The 22,210-nt window shown below is 41.0% G+C and overlaps 1 protein-coding gene across 1 annotated transcript in view; it reads right to left on the bottom strand.

The window, feature by feature from the left end:
- Window positions 1-14,505: 14,505 nt before the first annotated feature.
- The window catches only part of LOC115143324 (chemokine-like protein TAFA-1), a 261,611-nt gene continuing 253,906 nt past the window's right edge, over window positions 14,506-22,210 (bottom strand). The window contains exon 6 of the mRNA XM_029683618.2: window positions 14,506-16,401. The gene's annotated coding sequence lies outside the window, so the exon portion shown is untranslated. The remainder of the gene's footprint in view (window positions 16,402-22,210) is intronic.

The following is a 22,210-nucleotide window of genomic DNA, read 5'->3' as shown; positions in this document are numbered from 1 at the left end:
TAGGTGCTGCACTTGATGAATTTATGAAATTGCCTCTTCTAATTATTGATGAACATGCACCCGTTAAGAAACTAACTGTTAGAACAGTTAAGGCTCCATGGATTGATGAGGAATTGAAAAACTGTATGGTTGAAAGAGATAGGGATAAAGAAGTGGCTAATAAGTCTGGCTGCACATCTAACTGGCTGACTTACTGCAAATTGAGAATTTCTGTGACTAAACTCAACAAAAAGAAGAAGAAATGGCATTATGAAGCCAAGCTCAATTATATAAAGAATGATGGAAAAGTACATTTAAGTTAAATTATGGGCAGAAAGACAAATTCAACTCCATCTTTCATTGAATCAGATGGCTTATTCATCACAAAACAATTTGATGTTGCCAATTATTTGAATGATTATTACATTGGCAAAGTGGGCAAACTTAGGCATAACTGACATAAGAAGATTGTGGGAGCCTTTGCTATTATTTTCCTTTGCTATTATTGACCATAACCTGATGTTGAAAAAACATATGTGCTATGGCTTTTCAACCTCTATATATTTAATAGACCTCAAAGGGTTTTCTTTAATGGAAGCTTTTCTAATGTCCATCATGTAAAGTGTGGTGTACCGCAGGGCATCTCTCTAGGCCCTCTACTTGTTTCTATTTTTTACCAGTGACCTGCCACTGGCCTTAAACAAAGCATGTGTGTCCATGTATGCTGATGATATACTCAACCATATACTCATCAGCAACTACAGCTAATGAAGTCACTGAAACCCTTAACAAAGAGTTGCAGTCTGTTTTGGAATGGGTGGCCAGTAATAAACTGGTCCTGAACATCTCTAAAACTAAGAGCATTGTATTTGTTACAAATCATTCCCTAAGTTATAGACCTCAGCTGAATCCGGTAATGACTGGTGTGGCTGTTGAACAAGTTGAGTAGACTAAATTACTTGGCGTTACCTTAGATTGTAAACTGTCATGGTCAAAACTTATAGATTCAGTGGTTGTAAAGATGGGGAGAGGTCTAGCCGTAATAAAGAGATGCTCTGCTTTTTTGACACCACACTCCAAAAAGCAAGTTCTGCAGGCTCTAGTTTTGTCTACTCTTGATTATTTTCCGGTCTTGAGGTCCAGTACTGCATGCAAAACCTAGTTAAGCTGCAGCTGGCCCAGAACAGAGCGGCATGTTTTGCTCTTAATTGTAATCAGAGGGCTGATATAAATACTTTGCATGCCAGTCTCTCTTGGCTAAGAGTTGAGGAGAGACTGACTGCATCACTTCTTCTTTTTTATAAGAAACATTAATGTGTTGAAAGTCCCAAATTGTTGACATAGTCAACTTACACACATCTCTGACACACACACTTATCCCCCCCCAGACATGCCACCAGGGGTATTTTCAGTCTCCAAATCCAGAACAAATTCAAGAAAGTGTACAGTATTATATAGAGCCCTTATTGCATTCCATCTCATATTGCTCAAATAAACAACAAACCTGGTTTCAAAAAGCAGATAAAGCAACACCTCGTTGCACAACGCCTCTCCCCTATTTGTCCTAGATAGTTTGTGTGTATGCATTGATATGAGGCTACGTGTGTCTTTTTAAAACATTTATGTAGTTCTGTCCTTGAGCTCTTTTTGTCGACTGATGTTCTGTATTATGTCATTCTGTATCATGTTTCATGTTTTGTGTGGACCCCAGGAAGAGTAACTGCTGCTTTGGCAACAACTAACGGGGATCCTAATAAAATACCAAATACCAAATACGTGATTGTTTGCAAGCCCTGCCACATCTGAGATGCTTCAGAGCTGGTGTAGTAAGATTTGACTACAGTCCTGTATTGACACTTTTCCTGTTTCATGGTTCGTCGGAGACCGTAGCAGGATTTCCTATAAGTGTCAGGGCTATTATCCCGCTCCTTGAAAGCGGCAGCTCTAGCCTTTAGCTCAGTGCAGATGTTGCCTGTATTCCATGGCTTCTGTTTGGGATATGTACGCACGTACGTTCACTGTGGGTAAGAAGTCATTGATGCACTTATTAATAAAGATGGTTATTGATGTGATAAACCATTGAATTAATAATTTTCCAGTCTATGCTTGCAAAACAGTCCTGTAGCTGAAAACTCTCTTTGTAAATGGTATTTTCTAGAGCTTAAGGTAAGGTAATCTTACTCACGCGCACAGAACCTCGAGACTTCCTTAATATTAGAGATTGCGTACCAGCTGTTGTTAACAAAGTGACACACACCCCCTCCCCTGAGTTCCCCAACACTGCCGTTCTGTCCTGTCGATGTATAGAAATGTACCATGTCCTTGTTTAGCCACGACTCGGAGAAACTTAGGATATTACAGTTCTTCAGATCACGTTGTTACGATAGTCTTGAACGGAGCTCATCCAGTTTGTTCTCCTGTGATTGTAGGCGGTTTATCCACTCCAACATAGTCTCATCACGTATCCCACACTCCTTCTCAGAGTGTCAGGGATTTGGGCCTTGTCCGTGATAATCAATATGTCATTCACCTCAGACTCATTGAAGTAGAAGTCCTCATCCAAAACGAGGTTAGTGATAGCTGTTCTGAAGTACAGAAGCTGTTTTCGGTCATAGGACAGAGTGGAGGAAACATTCTGTACAAAAAAAGTTATGATCAGCGTAAAAAATATACAAAATAGCACAATTGGTCAGGAGCTGGCAAAACGGCTGATTTTCCCTCCAGCGCCATTACGCTCAAATAGCTCCATGGGGACAGTATTAGAACACACCAACCAAAATCATCCTCTTTCTTGAGCTGTTCACAAATAGCTTGCATGTGTCACATTTAACAACTACATGATTGTTTCTAAACCTAAGGTAACACATTGAGAAACAAGTCAAGAATCATATACACTGATTGTACCAAACATTAGGAACACCTTCCAAATATTGAGTTGCACCTGGATTAACCTGTTCAATCTATGTCATGGAAAGAGCAGGTGTTCTTAATGCTTTTCATACTCAGTGTATATCCCCTAGCTGTACCTGCCTGCTTGTAGGTTGCATTGAGTCTGCAGCGTATCTTTTGATTCTGGACCTTTCCTCAAATGTCTGATTGGATAACAGAGAATGTGTGTAAATGTAATAAACAGAACCTATATGGGAAATCCACATTGTGCTTCAGTAAGCATAATAAAAACCAGTGTTTACACAGCCATCCATCCAGTCTGCCTGTTTTATTGTCTATCAGTACAGTGCATTGTCCCTTAATGTTGCTTGAGAAATAGAATCCATTGTGTTGATGGCTCAGGCAACAGCATCTCACATTCAATGGGTATCTCCTTGATTCAAAGACACCATTCAATTTGGGATGATAGCCTGGGAAAAAACAAGGTGAGGAAGGTAATACAAAATAGAAATAATCTGGACAGTCATGCTAGGGATCTGTCATGGGGATACATCTACAGTAAATAGATTTTTGCACCATACCATGTTAACATTCTGTCGTATCTGCCACAGTGGCTATCTTCTTCCTGCTCTATAGAGACTGTTGTTTTGCCCTTTTGTATCCTTGTCGTTATGTTATGGTGATTTGCAAGGCAGGCTGCTGGACGATACTTTACAGACAGCACATTATAGTAATTCATAGCAAAATGATGCCAACAATATAGTTCCTTTTTACGAAACATGTCACGTTTATTTGAATTCTGAAAAGTGAGAAGATTGTCAGTAGTAGGAGGAGACAGTACAGGTACATCAAAGCTGGGACCGAAAGACTGATAAACAGCCACCACAAGACGGCCCCCCCAGTACCCTGCCCTCTGCCCAGTGCTAGCCTGCCCCTCAGTCACTGTCACTAGCTGGCTACCACCAGGTACTCTACCCTGCACCTTAGGGACTACTGCCCTATGTACATAGTCATTGAACAGTGGTTCATTTGATTATAGCTATTTATATATCTACTGCTGTACTACATTTTGTATGATTAAAACAATTGTTAGTATTGTTGACATTTACTGCATGGATTGATAGGTACTATGAACATAAGCATTTTGCTGCACCTGCCATAACACCTGCTAAACTGTTTAAGCAACCAAGAAAATGTGATTTTGATTTGATTTAGTCCTTATATTTCACCCACGTATTCTGAATCCAACAGCATGTCTGCCCTTCCAGGGTGCTACAGTCCCCTCCTGCCCAGACTTATTTCCATCACCACTCCCTGCATGCCCTTGTGATGCTCATTTACATACTACCCAAATCCAAACAGCCTATTGGCTGAGGATATAACTGGGATTGGGCATAATTGCATTTATCCTCTCATAATTACCCGATAAAGGGCAATAGTAAGTATGTATGGATAATGAACGAACAAAAAGATGAATCCTAAGAAGTTTAGTGACAAAAGAAGTTTGAGAATAAATCTATAAAATCAACTCAAATGGAATTGGGTGTCTTTTTATAAAAAGTGTTTCCAATAAAAAAACATTTGTTTTTTCACTCCAACAAAGAGAAGACATAAAACAAAGTCCTGAGAGCATGCTTGTTGTGTTAGACAATAATAATGTACTGTGCCTTTGGAAAGTGTTCTGACCCCTTGACTTTTTCCAAATTTTGTTCTGGTACAGCCTTATTCAAAAATGAATTAAATAGAAGAATCCTAAGCAATCTGCATGCAATAGCCCAAAATGACAAAGTGATAACAGGTTTTTAGGATTTTATACAAATTTATTCACAATAAAAGGCAAAAATAGCACATTTACATAAGTGAATGCAGGTAGGCTAGTGGTTAGAGCGTTAAGCCAGTAACCAAAAGGTTGCAAGATTGAATCCTTGAGCTGACAAGGTAAAAATCTATTGTCCTGCCCCTGATAAAAGGCATTTAACGCACTGTTCCTAGGCTGTCATTGTAAATAAGAATTTATTCTTAACTGACTTGCCTTGTTAAATAAAGGTTAAAAATACAAATAAATAATTAAAAAGTATTCAGACCCTTTGCCTTGAGACACGATAGTTGAGCTCAGGTGCATCTTATTTCCATTGATCATCCTTGAGATGTTTCTACAACTTGATTGGAGCCCACCTGTGGTAGATTCAATTGATTGGACATGATTTGGAAAGGTACACACTTGTCTATATAAGGTCCCACAGTTGACAGTGCATGTCAGAGCAAAAACCAAGCCCTGAGGTCAAAGGAATTGTCCACAGCACTCCGAGACAGGATTGTGTCGAGGCACAGATCTGGGGAAGGGTACCAAACATTTTTTGCAGCATTGAAGATCCCCAAGAACACAGTGGCCTCCATCATTCTTAAATAGAAGAAGTTTGGAACTACAAAGATGCTTCCTAGAGCTGGCCGCCTGGGCAATCGGGGGAGAAGGGCCTTGGTCAGGGAGGTGACGAAGAACCATATGGTCACTCTGACAGAACTTCAGAGTTCTTCTGTGGAGATGGGAGAACCTTCCAGAAGGACAACCATCTCTGCAGCACTCCACCAATCATGCCTTTATGGTAGAGTGGCCAGACAGAAGACACTCCTCAGTAAAGGCACATGACAGCCCACTTGGAGTTTGCCAAAAGGCACCTAAAGACTCTCAAACAAGATTCTCTGGTCTGATGAAACCAAGATTAAACTCTCTGGCCGTCACGTCAAGAGGAAACCTGGCACCATCCCTACGGTGAAACATGGTGGTGGCATCATCATGCTACGGCAGGCGGCAGGGTAGCCTAGTGGTTAGAGCGTTGGACTAGTAACCGGAAGGTTGCAAGTTAAAACCCCCGAGCTGACAAGGTACAAATCTGTCATTCTGCTCCTGAACAGGCAGTTAACCCACTAGGCCGTCATTGAAAATAAGAATTTGTTCTTAACTGACTTGCCTAGTTAAATAAAGGTAAAATAAAAAATGCTGTGCTGTGTTTTTCAGCGGCAGGGACTGGGAGACTAGTCCGGATCGAGGCAAAGAGGAACGGAGCAAAGTACAGAGAGCTCCTTGATGACAACCTGCTCCAGAGCGCTCAGGATCTCAGACTGGGGCGAAGGCTCAACTTCCAACAGGACAAAGACCCTACGTATACAGCCAAGACAATGCAGGAGTGGCTTCAGGACAAGTCTCTGAATTTCCTTGAGCGGCCCAGCCAGAGCCAGACTTGAACCCGATGGAACATCTCTGGAGAGACCTGAAATTAGTTGTGCAGCAATGCTCCCCATACAACCGGACAGAGCTTGAAAGGATCTGCAGAGAAGAATGTAAGAAACTCCCCAAATACAGGTGTTCCAAGCTTGTAGCATCATACCCAAGAAGACTCGAGGCTGTAATTGCTGCCAAAGGTACTTCAACAAAGTACTGAGTAAAGGGTCTGAAAACTTATGTAAATGTGATATCTGTTTGTTTAATTTGAGCCAATTTGTAAATATTTCAAAAATCTGCTTTTGCTTTGTCATTATGGAGTAATGTGTGTAGATTGATGAGGGGGGAAAACTAATTCATACATTTTAGAATAAGGCAGTAACCTAACAAAATGTGGAAAAGTAAAGTGGTCTGAATAGTTTCTGAAGAATTCTGAGAAGTCCATTATACAGAGTGAGCCGTCGGGGTTAGTGATGGCCCGGTGGGTAGGGCTGCCGTCTTAGTGGCCCTCAACCAATCATGCAATTAAAAAAAAAAAAATTTGTGTTGTTAGTAACTTGTTTTGTACATAATGTTGCTGCTACCGTCTCCTATGACCGAAAAGAGTTTCCAAACATCAAAACTGGGATTGTTCACCTCACACTGGATGAAGATTTTTCTTCAATGAGTCGACTGCTAGGGATTTCCAGTTGACACCCGATCAGGCTCCGATCCCTGTGATTCGCTGGAGAAGGAAACATAGATTTCGAGGCAAAAGATCAGGATGCCTTGTGAGGACCAGGCGACGAGTGGCTAATCTGTCCTTGCCCTCCATTCTGCTAACTAATGTTCAATCGCTAGAAAATAAATGGGATGAACTGAAAGCATGTATATCCTACCAACGGGACATTCAAAACTGTAATATTTTATGCTTCACCAAGTCGTGGATGAACGACGACATTTTAAAATTTTTATTTTATTTATTTCACCTTTATTTAACCAGGTAGGCTAGTTGAGAACAAGTTCTCATTTGCAACTGCGACCTGGCCAAGATAAAACATAGCAGTGTGAACAGACAACACAGAGTTACACATGGAGTAAACAATTAACAAGTCAATAACACAGTAGGAAAAAAAGGGGGAGTCTATATACAATGTGTGCAAAAGGCATGAGGTAGGCGAATAATTAAAATTTTGCAGATTAACACTGGATTGATAAATGATCAGATGGTCATGTACAGGTAGAGATATTGGTGTGCAAAAGAGCAGAAAAGTAAATAAATAAAACAGTATGGGGATGAGGTAGGTGAAAATGGGTGGGTTATTTACCAATAGACTATGTACAGCTGCAGCGATCGGTTAGCTGCTCAGATAGCTGATGTTTGAAGTTGGTGAGGGAGATAAAAGTCTCCAACTTCAGTGATTTTTGCAATTTGTTCCAGTCACAGGCAGCAGAGTACTGGAACGAAAGGCGGCCAAATGAGGTGTTGGCTTTAGGGATGATCAGTGAGATACACCTGCTGGAGCGCGTGCTACGGATGGGTGTTGCCATCGTGACCAGTGAACTGAGATAAGGCGGAGCTTTACCTAGCATGGACTTGTAGATGACCTGGAGCCAGTGGGTCTGGCGACGAATATGTAGCGAGGGCCAGCCGACTAGAGAATACAAGTCGCAGTGGTGGGTGGTATAAGGTGCTTTAGTGACAAAACGGATGGCACTGTGATAGACTGCATCCAGTTTACAGAGAAAAGAGTCGGCCCGAGAATTGAACCCTGTGGCACCCCCATAGAGACTGCCAGAGGACCGGACAGCATGCCCTCCGATTTGACACACTGAACTCTGTCTGCAAAGTAATTGGTGAACCAGGCAAGGCAGTCATCCGAAAAACCGAGGCTACTGAGTCTGCCGATAAGAATATGGTGATTGACAAAGTCGAAGGCCTTGGCAAGGTCGATGAAGACGGCTGCACAGTACTGTCTTTTATCGATGGCGGTTATGATATCGTTTAGTACCTTGAGTGTGGCTGAGGTGCACCCGTGACCGGCTCGGAAACCAGATTGCACAGCGGAGAAGGTACGGTGGGATTCGAGATGGTCAGTGACCTGTTTGTTGACTTGGCTTTCGAAGACCTTAGATAGGCAGGGCAGGATGGATATAGGTCTGTAACAGTTTGGGTCCAGGGTGTCTCCCCCTTTGAAGAGGGGGATGACTGCGGCAGCTTTCCAATCCTTGGGGATCTCGGACGATATGAAAGAGAGGTTGAACAGGCTGGTAATAGGGGTTGCGACAATGGCGGCGGATAGTTTCAGAAATAGAGGGTCCAGATTGTCAAGCCCAGCTGATTTGTACGGGTCCAGGTTTTGGAGCTCTTTCAGAACATCTGCTATCTGGATTTGGGTAAAGGAGAACCTGGAGAGGCTTGGGCGAGGAGCTGCGGGGGGGGGGGGGCGGAGCTGTTGGCCGAGGTTGGAGAAGCCAGGCGGAAGGCATGGCCAGCCTTTGAGAAATGCTTATTGAAGTTTTCGATAATCATGGATGTGGGCAGCTGGGAGGAGGTGCTCTTGTTCTCCATGGACTTCACAGTGTCCCAGAACTTTTTGGAGTTGGAGCTACAGGATGCAAACTTCTGCCTGAAGAAGCTGGCCTTAGCTTAACCAATACTGACTGCGTGTATTGGTTCCTGACTTCCCTGAACAGTTGCATATCACGGGGACTCTTCGATGCTATTGCAGTCCGCCACAGGATGTTTTTGTGCTGGTCGAGGGCAGTCAGGTCTGGAGTGAACCAAGGGCTGTATCTGTTCTTGGTTCTGCATTTTTTGAATGGAGCATGCTTATCTAAAATGGAGAGGAAGTTGCTTTTAAAGAATGACCAGGCATCCTCAACTGACGGGATGAGGACATTAAGAACATGCTGGCGGGTTATACACTCTATCGGCAAGACAGAACAGCAGCCTCTGGTAAGACACATGGGGCGGGGGTCTATGCATTTATGTAAACAACAGTTGGTGCACGATATCTAAGGAAGTCTCAAAGTTCTGCTTGCCTGAGGTGGAGTATCTCATGATAAGCTGCAGACCTCACTATTTACCCAGAGAGTTTTCATCAGTTTTTTTCGTAGCCGTCTATATACCACCACAGAGAGAGGTTGGAACTAAAACCACACTAAGCAAACAGGAAAACGTTCATCCAGAGGCCGCGTTCCTTGTGGCAGGCGACTTTAATGCAGGCATTAAATTCAGTTTTACTGAATTTATATTAACATGTTAAATGTGCAACCAGAGGGAAATTAATTCTAGACCACCTCTACTCCACACACAGAGACGCGTACAAAGCACTCCCTCGCCATGGATTACAGGCAACATACGCACTGAGCTAAAAGGTAGAGCTTCCGCTTTCAAGGAGCGGGACTCTAACCCGGAAGCTTATAAGAAATCCTGCTATGCCATCCAACAAACCATCAAACAGGCAAGGCGTCAATACAGGACAAAGATCGAATAGTACTACACCGGCTCCGACGCTCTTCGGATGGGGCAGGGCTTGCAAACTGTTACAGTCTACAAAGGGCTGCCCAGTGACACGAGCCTACCAGACGAGCTAAATAACGTCTGTGCTCACTTCGAGGTAAGTAACACTGAAACATGCATGAGAGCATCAACTGTTCCGGATTACTTTGTGATCACACTCTGCACAGCCAATGTGAGTAAGACCTTTCAACAGGTCAACATTCACAAAGCCGCTGGGCCAGACGGATTACCAGGACATGTACTCCAAGCATGCGCTGACCAACTGGTAAGTGTCTTCACTGACATTTTCAACCTCTCCCTGTCTGAGTCTGTAATACCAACATGTTTCAAGCAGACCTCCATAGTTCCTGTGCCCAAGAACACTAAGGTAACCTGCCTAAATGACTACCAACCTGTAGCACTCACGTCTGTAGCCATGAAATGCTTTGAAAGGCGGGTCATGGCTCACATCAACACCATTATCCCAGAAACCCTAGACCCACTCCAATTTGCATACCGCACCAACATATCCACAGATGATGCAATCTCTATTGCACTCCACAGTGCCCTTTCCCACCTGGACAAAAGGAACACCTTTGCGAGAATGCTATTCATTGACAACAACTCAGCGCCCTCAAAACTCCTGGACAAAAGGAACACCTATGTGAGAATGCTATTCATTGACAACAACTCAGTGCCCTCATCACTAAGCTAAGGACCCTGGGACTAAACGGCTCCCTCTGCAACGTTGACTTCCTGACGGGCCGCCCCCAGGTGGTAAGAGTAGTTAACAACACATCCACCACGCTGTTCCTCAACACTGGGGCCCCTCAGGGGTGCATTCTCAGTCCCCTCATGTACTCCCTGTTCACTCATGACTGCATGGTCAGGCACAACTCCAACACCATCATTAAGCTTACTATTGACACAACAGTAGTAAGCCTGATCACCTACAACGATGAGACAGCCTATAGGGAGGAGGTCAGAGACCTGACCATGTGGTGCAAGGACAACAACCTCTCCCTCAACGTGGTCAAGACAAAGGAGTTGATTGTGGACTGCAGGAAAAAGAGGACCGAGCACGCCCCCATTCTCATAGATGGGGCTATAGTGGAGCAGGTTGAGAGCTTCAAGTTCCTTGGCGTCCACATCAACAACAAACTAACATGGTCGAAGCATACCAAGACAGTCGTGAAGAGGGCACGACAAAACCTATTCCCCCTCAAGAGATTTGGCATGGGTCCTCAGATCCTCAAAATATTTTACAGCTGCACCATCGAGAGCATGGTTGCATCACTGCCTGGTATGGAAACTGCTCGGCCTCCAACCGCAAGGCACTACAGAGGGTAGTGCGTACAGCCCATACATAACCGGGGCCAAGATTCCTGCCATCCAGGACCTCTTTACCAGGCGGTGTCAGAGGAAGGCCCTAAAAATCATCAAAGACTCCAGCCACCCTAGTAGACTGTTCTCTCTGCTACCGCACGGCAAGCGGTACCGGAGCACCAAGTCTAGGTCCAAGAGGCTTCCAAACAGCTTCTACCCCCAAGCCATAAAACTCCTGAACAGCTAATCAAATGGCTACCCAGACTATTTGCACACACCCCGCCACGCTGCTACTACTGTCTGTTATTATCTATGCATAGCCACTTTAACAACCCTACCTGCATTTACATAATTATCTCAATGACCTTGACACCAGTGCCTGTACCGGTACCCCCTCTATACATCCCTGCTGTTGTTACTTACTGTTGCTCTTTAATTATTTGTTATTCTTATCTCTTACTTTTTCTTTTTTTTGTATTTTCTTAAAACTGCATTGTTTTAAGGGCTTGTAAGTAAGCATTTCACTGTAAGGTACATATGTTTTATACGGCACATGTGACAAATACAATTTGTTTTGATTTGATTTTAATCTATGTAAGGGGTAATTACGTTTTACAGCAAAATATCAACACACATACTACCAATCATAGACTAATGTAACTACATTTACATCTTCAAAATGATTCAAAAGTTTTTGTTCATACATCAAGTTGACTGCAATTTCCTGTTGGAGGGAATAAAGACTTCAGCTCTCTGTTCTACACTACAGTAACTTAGTCATGACAGCTGTGCTGACACTCCTGCTATAATAATAATGGCCCATTTCACATTTGCTGCTCTTTGATAAAGAACTCAAAATCTACTATATTGTGGTCGCTTGATTTCTCCAATGTCATTTCCTCAACAAATGGATCTGGGCTAATAACTAGGCATCAAAGTTGGACGTGTCAGCCACTGAACAGCTATCATTAAGAAGAAGTTTGAGGTTATTCATTATGTTTGGGGGCCTTTAGATGTCTGTGTCCGGAAGAGATCAGTGGAAAGCTGACATTTGGGATGAGTCATGGTGCCTATTACTGTGGTTATACAGTACATTAAGGACTACCTTACAGGCTTTGAAGACTCTGAACACAAGACTACCTTCCACATCATTGAACTCATGAGTTACAGTCTGATAGAAAGTGGATTTACCAGATATAGCCAACCATAGTAGTTGTTGTTGTTGTACCTGTAGAAAGTTATTAATGGAAGTTGTGTTGGAAGACTTCAATCCATCCCATTGAACACTTGATTAACCAGTGTAGTTGATTAACCAACCACTTGATTAACCAGTGTAGTTGATTAACCAACCACTTGATTAACCAGTGTACAGAGATTGATGTGCTGGTGATTGATGTGTGGGTCACATTTTATTTGGATAGTTCGGATTTTCCATCTGTCATACTATCAACAAACAATCTGTTGATAAGCAACTGCTTGTTAAGGTTACAGCTAGGGTAAGGTTTAGAGTAAGAGTTAGGGTAAAGGTTCAGTTTAGGTTTAGGAGACGGGTTAAGGTTAGGGTTAGAGCTAGTGTTAGTAGATAGTTGAAATGTTACTGATAGTCTATAGAGCACCTACACTAGAAATAAAGTGTTACCAATGTGTCTCCTGTGAAATAGTCATAATAAGGTGGAGACGGAGAGAAGCCAGGTCTGTTATCTGTGTAGGGTGTGTTCTGCTCTACTCCACCTAAAATGGAGCAGCACCTCTCTCCACAGCATGACTCCGTCATCTCTGCACAGGAGTGGAGTGAATAAAAGAGAGGGAAGAAGGAACGGTATCTCTTCTCCTCTTCCAGCCCATCCCAGAGCACCCTTTAAACACAATCTACTTTAGAAGCAGCATAAACACGGAGAGAGAAAAAACATTTGTCCATCCTCATACATTTAAAGATAATCTTCACAGTGCCATATCTTTTTTTTCATAAAATGTATAAACTGGATTCTCTCGCTCCTCTCTCTACACACATACTACCACACACACGCTCAGTCCTGTTGTTCTGTACAGACACAGTGAGACTACGGGACGCTCCGAATCCTATTAGATATGAAACAAACAAAGAGGGGAATGGGAACGGCTCATTGAGGAAGAAAACACACATTCCCTCTCTCTCTCTCTGGATCTCTCTCTGTATACAAATGTAGGATTTTAATGTTGGGAATTTTACTGCACATCATGAAACGCAAACTTGTAGTGTATTCAAGGTTTTAAAAGGGTTCTAATGTTCCTAATTTTCACTTCAAAATGTCAGACTTGATTTGCTCTAATGCAAAATATATCAGCCCCAACAAAATGTTTTCATTAATTATAATCCACATAATAGTTCAAATGTCCTGGTTCTGCAGGATTATTTTCCTGCTGTAGCAAACTGGTTCAAATTTAGATCCTACATCTGTATCCGACTGTGTGATTCTGACAATACCGCAGGGAGATTGATGTGTCTGTCGGTTTAATACCTTCTGTGACTGTTCAGTGAGGAACCAAATGGCACAAAAAATATGCATTTCTAAATGACAAATATACACAAGTGTGTCTGTAGGGCGATCAGACAACTCTGCATCAACAGATATAGCTGGTGGAGTGGGGAGGGGTTGATATTAAAAATCATCAGGTATTTTCCCTGGAAAGATATTGGAAATCTTTATTCTAATTGCATACATTTATTGGATGTGCTATTTTGATCAATTCTCTTTGGCACCAAGGGTGTTTTGTAAATTAACAATCAGAGATGAATTTGTGTGTGTGTGCGTGTGTGAGCATGTCTGTTTGTATGCATATTTCCACCAGTCATGACTGGTTTTGTTGACGTGTTGTTCACTCAGACGAATGGTAGAGTACATATCTGTTCATAATATAGATGGAACTTAAAGGAACTTATGAATGTACGCACCACATATTAAGACAGAAAATCTACATTAAAACAGTAAACATTTAGGAAAATGAAACAGGCAATTCAGTATAGAAAATTGCTTTAATTCTGATAAGGCTGTATGTATATCTAATTGGGTTACTGCATGTCTGTTGAATGTGGCTAATACTTTCTCAATGTCTTTTTCAATATCTCCATTGGAAAGGCTTTCAAGTAGCTAGGTTTCCCTTAACTTGTCCAGTACATTTTTGTCGACATTTAGAATGTTCGCATAGAAAGTACTATAGATGCGACAATTGCATGCCACAGTGCGTTTTCAGTGTACTGCCATGTGTAAAAAAACAGCTGGACTTAATGACGTTACGGGAGGTAGCCCGTAAAAAGCCAGCATGAATAGAATGCAAGAAATGACTAATATTTGCCATATTCTAATAATTCTCATGCCTACTTATCGCCACAGTCCCTGCCATTGTAGTCATGTAGACCTAGTAGAGACCTGAAACAATTTGATGGTGAAACTTCAAATTGCAATGTAAAGCAATTCAGGCATTATTGGAATTCAAGACAATCTTTGTCTTGCAGAGAAACATTATTTTTCTAGTTGAATAAATGGATTTTGCAAGCAGTAGGCATTTACAATTAAATGTGGAGTGAAGTTTTATAGTTAAACGACAACATCACGTGCGTACCTTCAAAATTATTCAGCAATCATATTTTATTCAAAAAACACAGTTTCCATCATCATTTGTTGCAGTAAGGACACTGTCGAACTGATAAAAATGTATTTGATCTTTAGAATATGTCTCCTACGTCTGCCATTACAAATGTTGCAATGCTTTTTTGGGAGACATTGCTTTTGTCAGATAAACCTGGGTCAATGGAAACCTGCCTACTGTGTCAGTGTGGAATCTACACACAACAACCCTGCTGGTCATCTATGAACGTTTGAACATCTTGGCCATGTGCTGTTATAATCTCTACCTGGCACAGCCAGAAGAGGACTGGTCACCCCTCAGAGCCTAGTTCCTCTCTAGGTTTCTTCCTAGCCACCATGCTTATTTTTTTATTTTACCTTTATTTAACTAGGCAAGTCAGTTAAGAACAAATTCTTATTTACAATGACGGCCTAGGAACAGTGGGTTAACTGCCTTGTTCAGGGGCAGAACAACAGATTTTTACCTTGTCAGCTTGGGGATTTTATCCAGCAACATTTTGGTTACTGGCCCAATGCTCTAACCACTAGGCTCACCTTATACATCTGCATTGCTTGCTGTTTGGGGTTTTAGGCTGGGTTTCTGTATAGAACTTGTGACATTGGCTGATGTAAAAAGGGCTTTATAAATACATTTGATTGATTGACAGCCAAGTCCACACTCATTCTCCATAGCAGACACAGGAATGAAATAAGAACAGGTGTTAACTCTCAGATACTGGGCCCAGTTGCACTGTTATCTCTAATTTAGCACAGAAAAGAGGACGTGGGTCGCTGTTGATTATAGTTTGTTTTGTTAGACAGTTCTGTACAGTGTTTTATCATCTTTACAGAAGCTAAAGAGATTCCTATCTTCCAAGTACATCACTGAATGGTGAATAAGACCAATACTTTCTCATGATGATCCGGTAAGGCTATTCCAGAGATTCTCAATACAAGCAAACACTGTAAACAGTCCTATACACCGAGAGGAGATTCAACCACTACCTTTGACTAGGAATTCACTGTACTTCATAATCAGGGACAGAAATGAAGAATCCAACAAAAGGATCTCCGTGCAGAATATTTTGTTTACTGTATAAGGGAGCCCACATACTCTTTTTATATGTACTGTATTTATATATGTATATATACACAAAGCATCTTACGTACAAAGAAAAAGCTCCAATGAATTACATAGAGCATGCCAACAAAGAAGACTTCTGACTGACATGTCAATCATGGACAGTGACTGTGGGCCCCCGGGTTGACCCCTGTGACCTCTCAGTGTCTGTTTACTCAGCGCTCGTTGTTGTTCCTGCGGCATTGTGTTGCGTAGGCAGAGTGAACAGCAGTCAGGGTCACTGCCCAGGCTCCACACAGTAACAGGAAAGTTGGCATGCTGAGATGTCGCTTCTAAGATGGATGCCGTTGACAAGGATGATGAAATAGGTAAAAGCAATCCCCACATAATGTCCCTCCAATGTGCCACTGATCCTGTAGGATCCCCTGCTCAGTAGCACTGAGTCTCAGTGAGGATCATCCAGTTTACCTTTGGGGAGGCGTTAGTGTTTTCAAATAACGTTTTTACAACATCTAAATAACCCCGGCTAAGCTGTTTTCGTTTTGAAGGGGAGAAAAAAAGAGTATTTGGGAAATTGGCCATGGTTGTTTTTGTAGAGTAACACCGACGTGAGGCTCATTGATCAAAAAGGGGATTAGTCTGGTCTAAAACCCTTGGCACCACGCTAGCAAAGCTGTTTTATTTCAGAGGATATCCTTTTTGCGGTCACAGGTAATCCAGTCAGTCGTCGTTGATGTAATGGTTTTAGTCCATTTGGAGGGAGGGGATCCTGGCTGGGAGCCTGCGAGGGAACACTTTGTTAGGTCCTAGGATGAATCTGAAACACACAGGGAAGAGAAGAAGAGAAACACATACACTTAGATAGAACACAGGCATAGAGACGTGTGAGGATTACACCCAGATGAATTTCTCCATTCCACGTGTCTTTTGAACTGAGAGGCTTTGTACAGCCCATCTCTCTCGCCTCTCCTCTGCTGTTATTGCAACACAATCTCACACTCAGTTTGTGCAAATATGTACAAAAAGTGTTTCAGCAGATGGCATGCATTTTGGTTTGTGGTTTAATTCGTGAGACTATAAAAAAAAATGTGCGACTTAACTTGTAGGAAATGACACATTTTTGTGCGACTTCATTCATAGGAAAAAATGTAATTGTGTCCCACATTTATTTATTCTTACGTAGCCTTATTTTATTTTTATTAGTCCCAATGTTGTTTTCTATGCTTGTTTTCAGTTAATACTTTGGGATACTGGTGCTATGTTGGATTTTATGAGGGTTGCTAAATTGAAATAAATAGCTGTATTTGTCCGTTTCTTTGTATCAACGAAGGTATTTGATTGGGGAATGGGGATACATTTAAAAAATATGTATTTATTTATTTTACCTTTATTTATAGTTTTTTTTTCTCATTGAGATAATATCTCTTTTCCAAGAGAGACCTGGTCCAATAGCAGCAGGGGGAACAACGTTTCAGACAAAACAACTTACATACACTAACAACATTAAACAAAACTATAAACACTCATACAGTACAACAATTACATATTACATTGAAAACACAAACATCTTGACTAAAAACAGCTGGCCGAAAAACAATGACACTCTTCTATGATATATACATCGATCAAGTGTTTAAACTCCACCAACGAAACTAGATCATCACATTTTAAAATGTTCAGGAGAGAATTCCAGGACCACGGAGCAGAGTAACTAAAACAATTTCTACCATGACCTGTTCTCATTTTTGGTACTGTTAGAAGCAAATCAGAAAGGGACCGTAATTGATATTTATTTACTGACCTGACTAAAAAAGAACAGAGATAAAATGGCATTTTGCCCAATATGGCCTTATAAATCAGTGTATACCAGTGTTTAAGCCTACGCAAGGTCAATGACTACCAGCCAACAGCCAGGTAGAGATCACAATGATGTGTTAGACGTTTCTGATTTGTAACGAACCTGAGGGCTGCATGATACACTGAATCAAGTGCTCTCAGGGTAGTGGCAGTGCTGTGGCCAGACCTAAAACCTGATTGCTTTCCATTTAAGATGTTGTTTTCTTGGAAGTAGGTCTTTAGCTGCGTACTAACTAAGGACTCCAGTACCTTTGACAGTACAGACAATTTTGATATGGGTCGATAGTTGTCAAGTAGCGAAGGATCTACACCTTTCAGGAGAGGCAGTACAAAAGCAGATTTCCATAACTTGGGGATTTCCTTAACATCAAGCGTAAGGTTAACAATACATGTTAAGGGGGAGCAATGATGTCTGCGGCTAGGTGTAGGAGGCGGGGGTCTAGTTCATCAGGGCCAGGGGATTTTTAAAATACATTTCTTTCAAAGCTTTACACACTTCTGAAACAGAGAAGGATGAAAAGGAGAACCTGGTAAAGGACTGCACAGGGATGTCAGGTAAATTCATAGGGGGCTCAATTATAACTTTGACCTTTTCAAATAAACTGCCTGCATCTAAAAAATGCTGGTTCAAGGCTTTCAGAATGGAGGTTCTCTCAGTTACAATCTGTGTGTCGACCAACAATTGTTTAGGAAGCTGTGTATCTTTTCTGCACTCCAAACCTTTCCCTACTTGCCAAAATTTTGATGGATTATTTAAATTTTGTGAAGTAGATTTCAGGTATTCAGCATTTCGCTAAACTCGCATTAACATCTGCTAACCATTTCGTACCCTTATGATTTTTGTAAGTTCCTTAGTAAACCAAGGGTTCTCTCTGCCCTTAATCCTGTACATTTTAAAAGGGGCATGCCTATTGCATACATCCTGGAATGCGTTGTGGAAGTAAGAAAAGGCTAGTTCAACATCAGGGATTAATTCCATTCTATTCCATTCATTGCTAGATACATCATGTAAAAAACCTTGAATATCAAACCGCTTCCAGTTTCTTTTCGTAATAACACGTGGAGATTTCTTAGGAATTTTACCATCTCTCGCACAGTGATCACTTATGTTGTTTGCAAAAATACCAGAAGCATTCAAATGATGAGGAGTATTGGTTAAGATCAAATCAATCAAAGAGGATTTCAGAGGATATTTTATATTCAACCTAGTTACACTGTTGACAATCTGAGTGAGATTACAGGTATTGCACAGCATTTTAAGTTGATCAGAGCGAGATGTTAGCCAATCCTGATTCAGATCACCCATCAGGACAAACTCAGAATTGGCATTCTGTGATAACAATTTGAAAATACAATCCAGAGAGCCAACAGTGCAGATGGAGGTCTATAACAGCAATATACAACAATATTTAAAGATGAGCCAAGGATTTGGTTCAAAGACAGATATTCAAATTGCTTAGGTTTAGTAACAGAAGTCAGAACGACCATCGAGAACTTGTCTTTTACACATATAGCAACACCACCACCCTTAGATTTACCATCTGTACGAGAAACATTGTAACCATTTATTCATGATGGGAAGTAATTCATAAATAAATGTGGGGAAACCAACTGCATGGTATTTGCAACAATAAAGAGTCTGGACTACGATAAATTAAGTAATATCAATGCAGTTAAACAGGTTCATGTAAAATAGTTAATTATGTTGGCTTACACTTATGGCACTTCCAAGGCTGTTTCATTATAATTGTTATGGTCGTGTCAATCATGTTATGTACTTAGGCTATTGTAACAAGGCATATGTCAGCATTGTAGGTTTACTGCCTCTGCTCAGAGGCCTACCAGGATTTAATGGCAACGGCCGTTGGAGCTCACCTCGCCACATATGAGCCCTGGTTAAAGTTCCTGTTGCAGCTTTCACTTTCTTCTGCTAGATTGGTGGCTGCGTTGGGATCACGTCCAGCTCACGTCTAGTTATGTGATCTAGTGGTGGGAAGCATTCTGTTTTTCCACATTGTGATGGATATATCTAGTGAACAATGGATAAGCAGCAATGGGCATGACGGAGAGAATTAGTCACTACAGGTGTGATCAAGCCTTACATCAAAGTTGCCTGAAGCTGAATGGAAAGTGCTATGCCCTTACCAGTTATTCAGAAGAAAATCCTCTGTGAATGTCTATTTTAAATAAATGTACTTACTAGTGTGGACCTTAAACAAAGACATTCTACACATTTATGTAGACCTGTTTAAAGTGTTATTACAACCATGGTGTTCTTTTGTTACTGAAGCTTAAATATAAAATAACCTGACAATGATCCACATCACATGGGTAGACAAATAATGGAAGTGTGTTAAGCAAAAAAACACAACTATAATTTTTTATCCATACTGTTCTGATCTAATGAGATGGATGTAGGATTGGCCTAGAATCAAGGCTTTTCCAAGTCATAAAGGACGAAGCTAGGCCCCTCTTGGTTCTCACTGGCGAAGACTTAACTCAAGTTAGGGGTTATATGTCAGACTCTCCTACATAACTTATAGCCCAGAGTTTGTAAATAAACAACTTTTAAGGTGATATAACTTGTATCATTATTATAGGGCTGTGAAACCCATAGCCGAATGGCTTCACAATTAACATTTTTCACAGGAAATTGCAGTTGACATTGAACATAGCTTGGTTAGGGTATTTAATTCATTTCAGACTCTCCTATGCCACTATTCCTAACACCTTATACCACATAGGTTGAAATAAACCCTTTTTAAGGTGATATAACTTGTATCATTATTATGTGAAACCCATAGCCGAATAGCTTCAGAATGAGCATTTCTCACCATTTATTTACGGAGAGCAATTTCCATTTTCTAAAAGGTAGTGCCCATTTATTTACAGTAGTGTGTTGATGAATTATTGCTTTCTTCAGTGGAAATACAGAATATGTATAAAAATGCCAAATATACCAAAAGCTAAATCAAGCAGAGATGTATAACTATTTAACCATGTTCATCATTACTGAAACATGCAAACTACAAACATTTAACAATTTTAAAGATAATGAATACATTATCTTATATACTATATACAAACACTTTATTAGAAATAATTCATACAAAAGTCAAGAGTTGGCTATAACATGAGTACAAACAGAGTGTGTGTATATGAGTATAAGGGTTGCTGTGCGTGTGGGTGTATTATGGTGTGTATTATAATTTACCATTATAAAATGTATCCCCATTCCCCAATCAATAGCACCATTTTTTTTAACCAACCTGGCAACCCCAATAAAATTCGACATAGCCTTGAACAAAATGCATTTTGAAAGAAAGTATGTAATGTACATCAAAAAAAGTGAAGCCTTGTATTAAAAGCATTATGAAGAAAATGTTGTAATGTTGGCTTCATGAAATGTGAAATGAAGAAAATGGTGTAGGCCTACTGTTGCCTACATGGAAAAGGGGCCTTTCTGACTACAAGTGAACCAGTATCTCAAAGTATTAAGTGAAAACAAGCATAGAAAACAGTATTGGCATTAATAAAAAACAAAACAAGGTAAGGCTACTATTATATTATAATTATTTTGGTGACAACCTGGTTGATTAACAATATTGGGTTGTTATATATATATAAATAAATGTGGCAGTGTAGGACAACATTGCCCATCATGCATTACTCTAATAACTTTATTAGAGCAAAGGTTGTTTCTGAAGTTTTCCCCAAATAAATGTGTTTTCCTGTGAATGAAGTCACACAAAAATATCTGTATTTTTTTTGCCAAACAAAAATGCACAAAATCTGCTGAAATACTTTTTGTACACATTTGCACAAATTGAGTGTAAGATTGTGTTGGTTATTGCTAAAAAACAGACAGATTTTGTGAGCGTAAACAACATTGAAACTGAGGTACATTCTCATCCATAGGATAGCGGAGTTTCAGTGCAAAAAAACTGAGTGTGTTTCCATTGTGTGTATGTCTGCTCTGGGTAACATCACTGTGGTATATTTTGGCCTGTTATTTCACACTGCTTTGCCCACGATCAATGTCCTGGAACAGCCTGTGCTTCCTCTAACAGAACCAGCCAATCACCTCACAAGGATTTCAGTCTGTCTGTCTGAGCCCAGTGAAAGGACTTTGGTCCCGCTAAAAGGAATATAAGCCTGACCGTCTTCCTTTTGATTTTAGTTCAACAACTCTTATTTAGTGTCAGTAGTGAATCTGGCTGGATTTCAATGGCACATTGTGCAGGCCTCAGACAGCTATTGAAGACTTGGCTTTTTAGTCCCAAGGCTGAACAAAGTTGTCAATACATTCATGAAATAGACTACACAAACTTTACTTACTGCATGCCTTTTGTCTTTTCTTGGTTATACCCACACAATGTTTTCTAAGGTTGACAGTGTGCCTCAATATATCATCTAAAAGTTAATGTCTCCTAAAAAATGTGATATATTTGGTATTTCTTCAAATGCTAATTTACAGAACAACATTCACAGCAATCTATCTCATTAAAACTGTGACGCTCTCTGGTGTTTTCCTAAATCCTGTTTAAGAACCAGAAATTAAGACAGAGAACAGGGTACCTTGCACATTGTGGGGCTAGTTAAAAACCCAAACCCAGTGGCTCTGGTTTCTCCCTCATACTGCTCACACTAACATTTCCATGCACTGGTCTCTGCTATTGGCAGCCAGCTGTGTGTGTGATTGAGACAAGGCACAGGACCCTGGGGGACCCCTTGGGCCCCTGGGCACAGCTCATACTGACAGGTCTGTG

Source organism: Oncorhynchus nerka, linkage group LG15 (assembly GCF_034236695.1).
Source record: "Oncorhynchus nerka isolate Pitt River linkage group LG15, Oner_Uvic_2.0, whole genome shotgun sequence".
NCBI lineage: Eukaryota > Metazoa > Chordata > Actinopteri > Salmoniformes > Salmonidae > Oncorhynchus > Oncorhynchus nerka.
The sequence above is the reverse complement of the archived record's forward strand: the minus strand, read 5'-3'. Positions and strand labels throughout refer to the sequence as shown.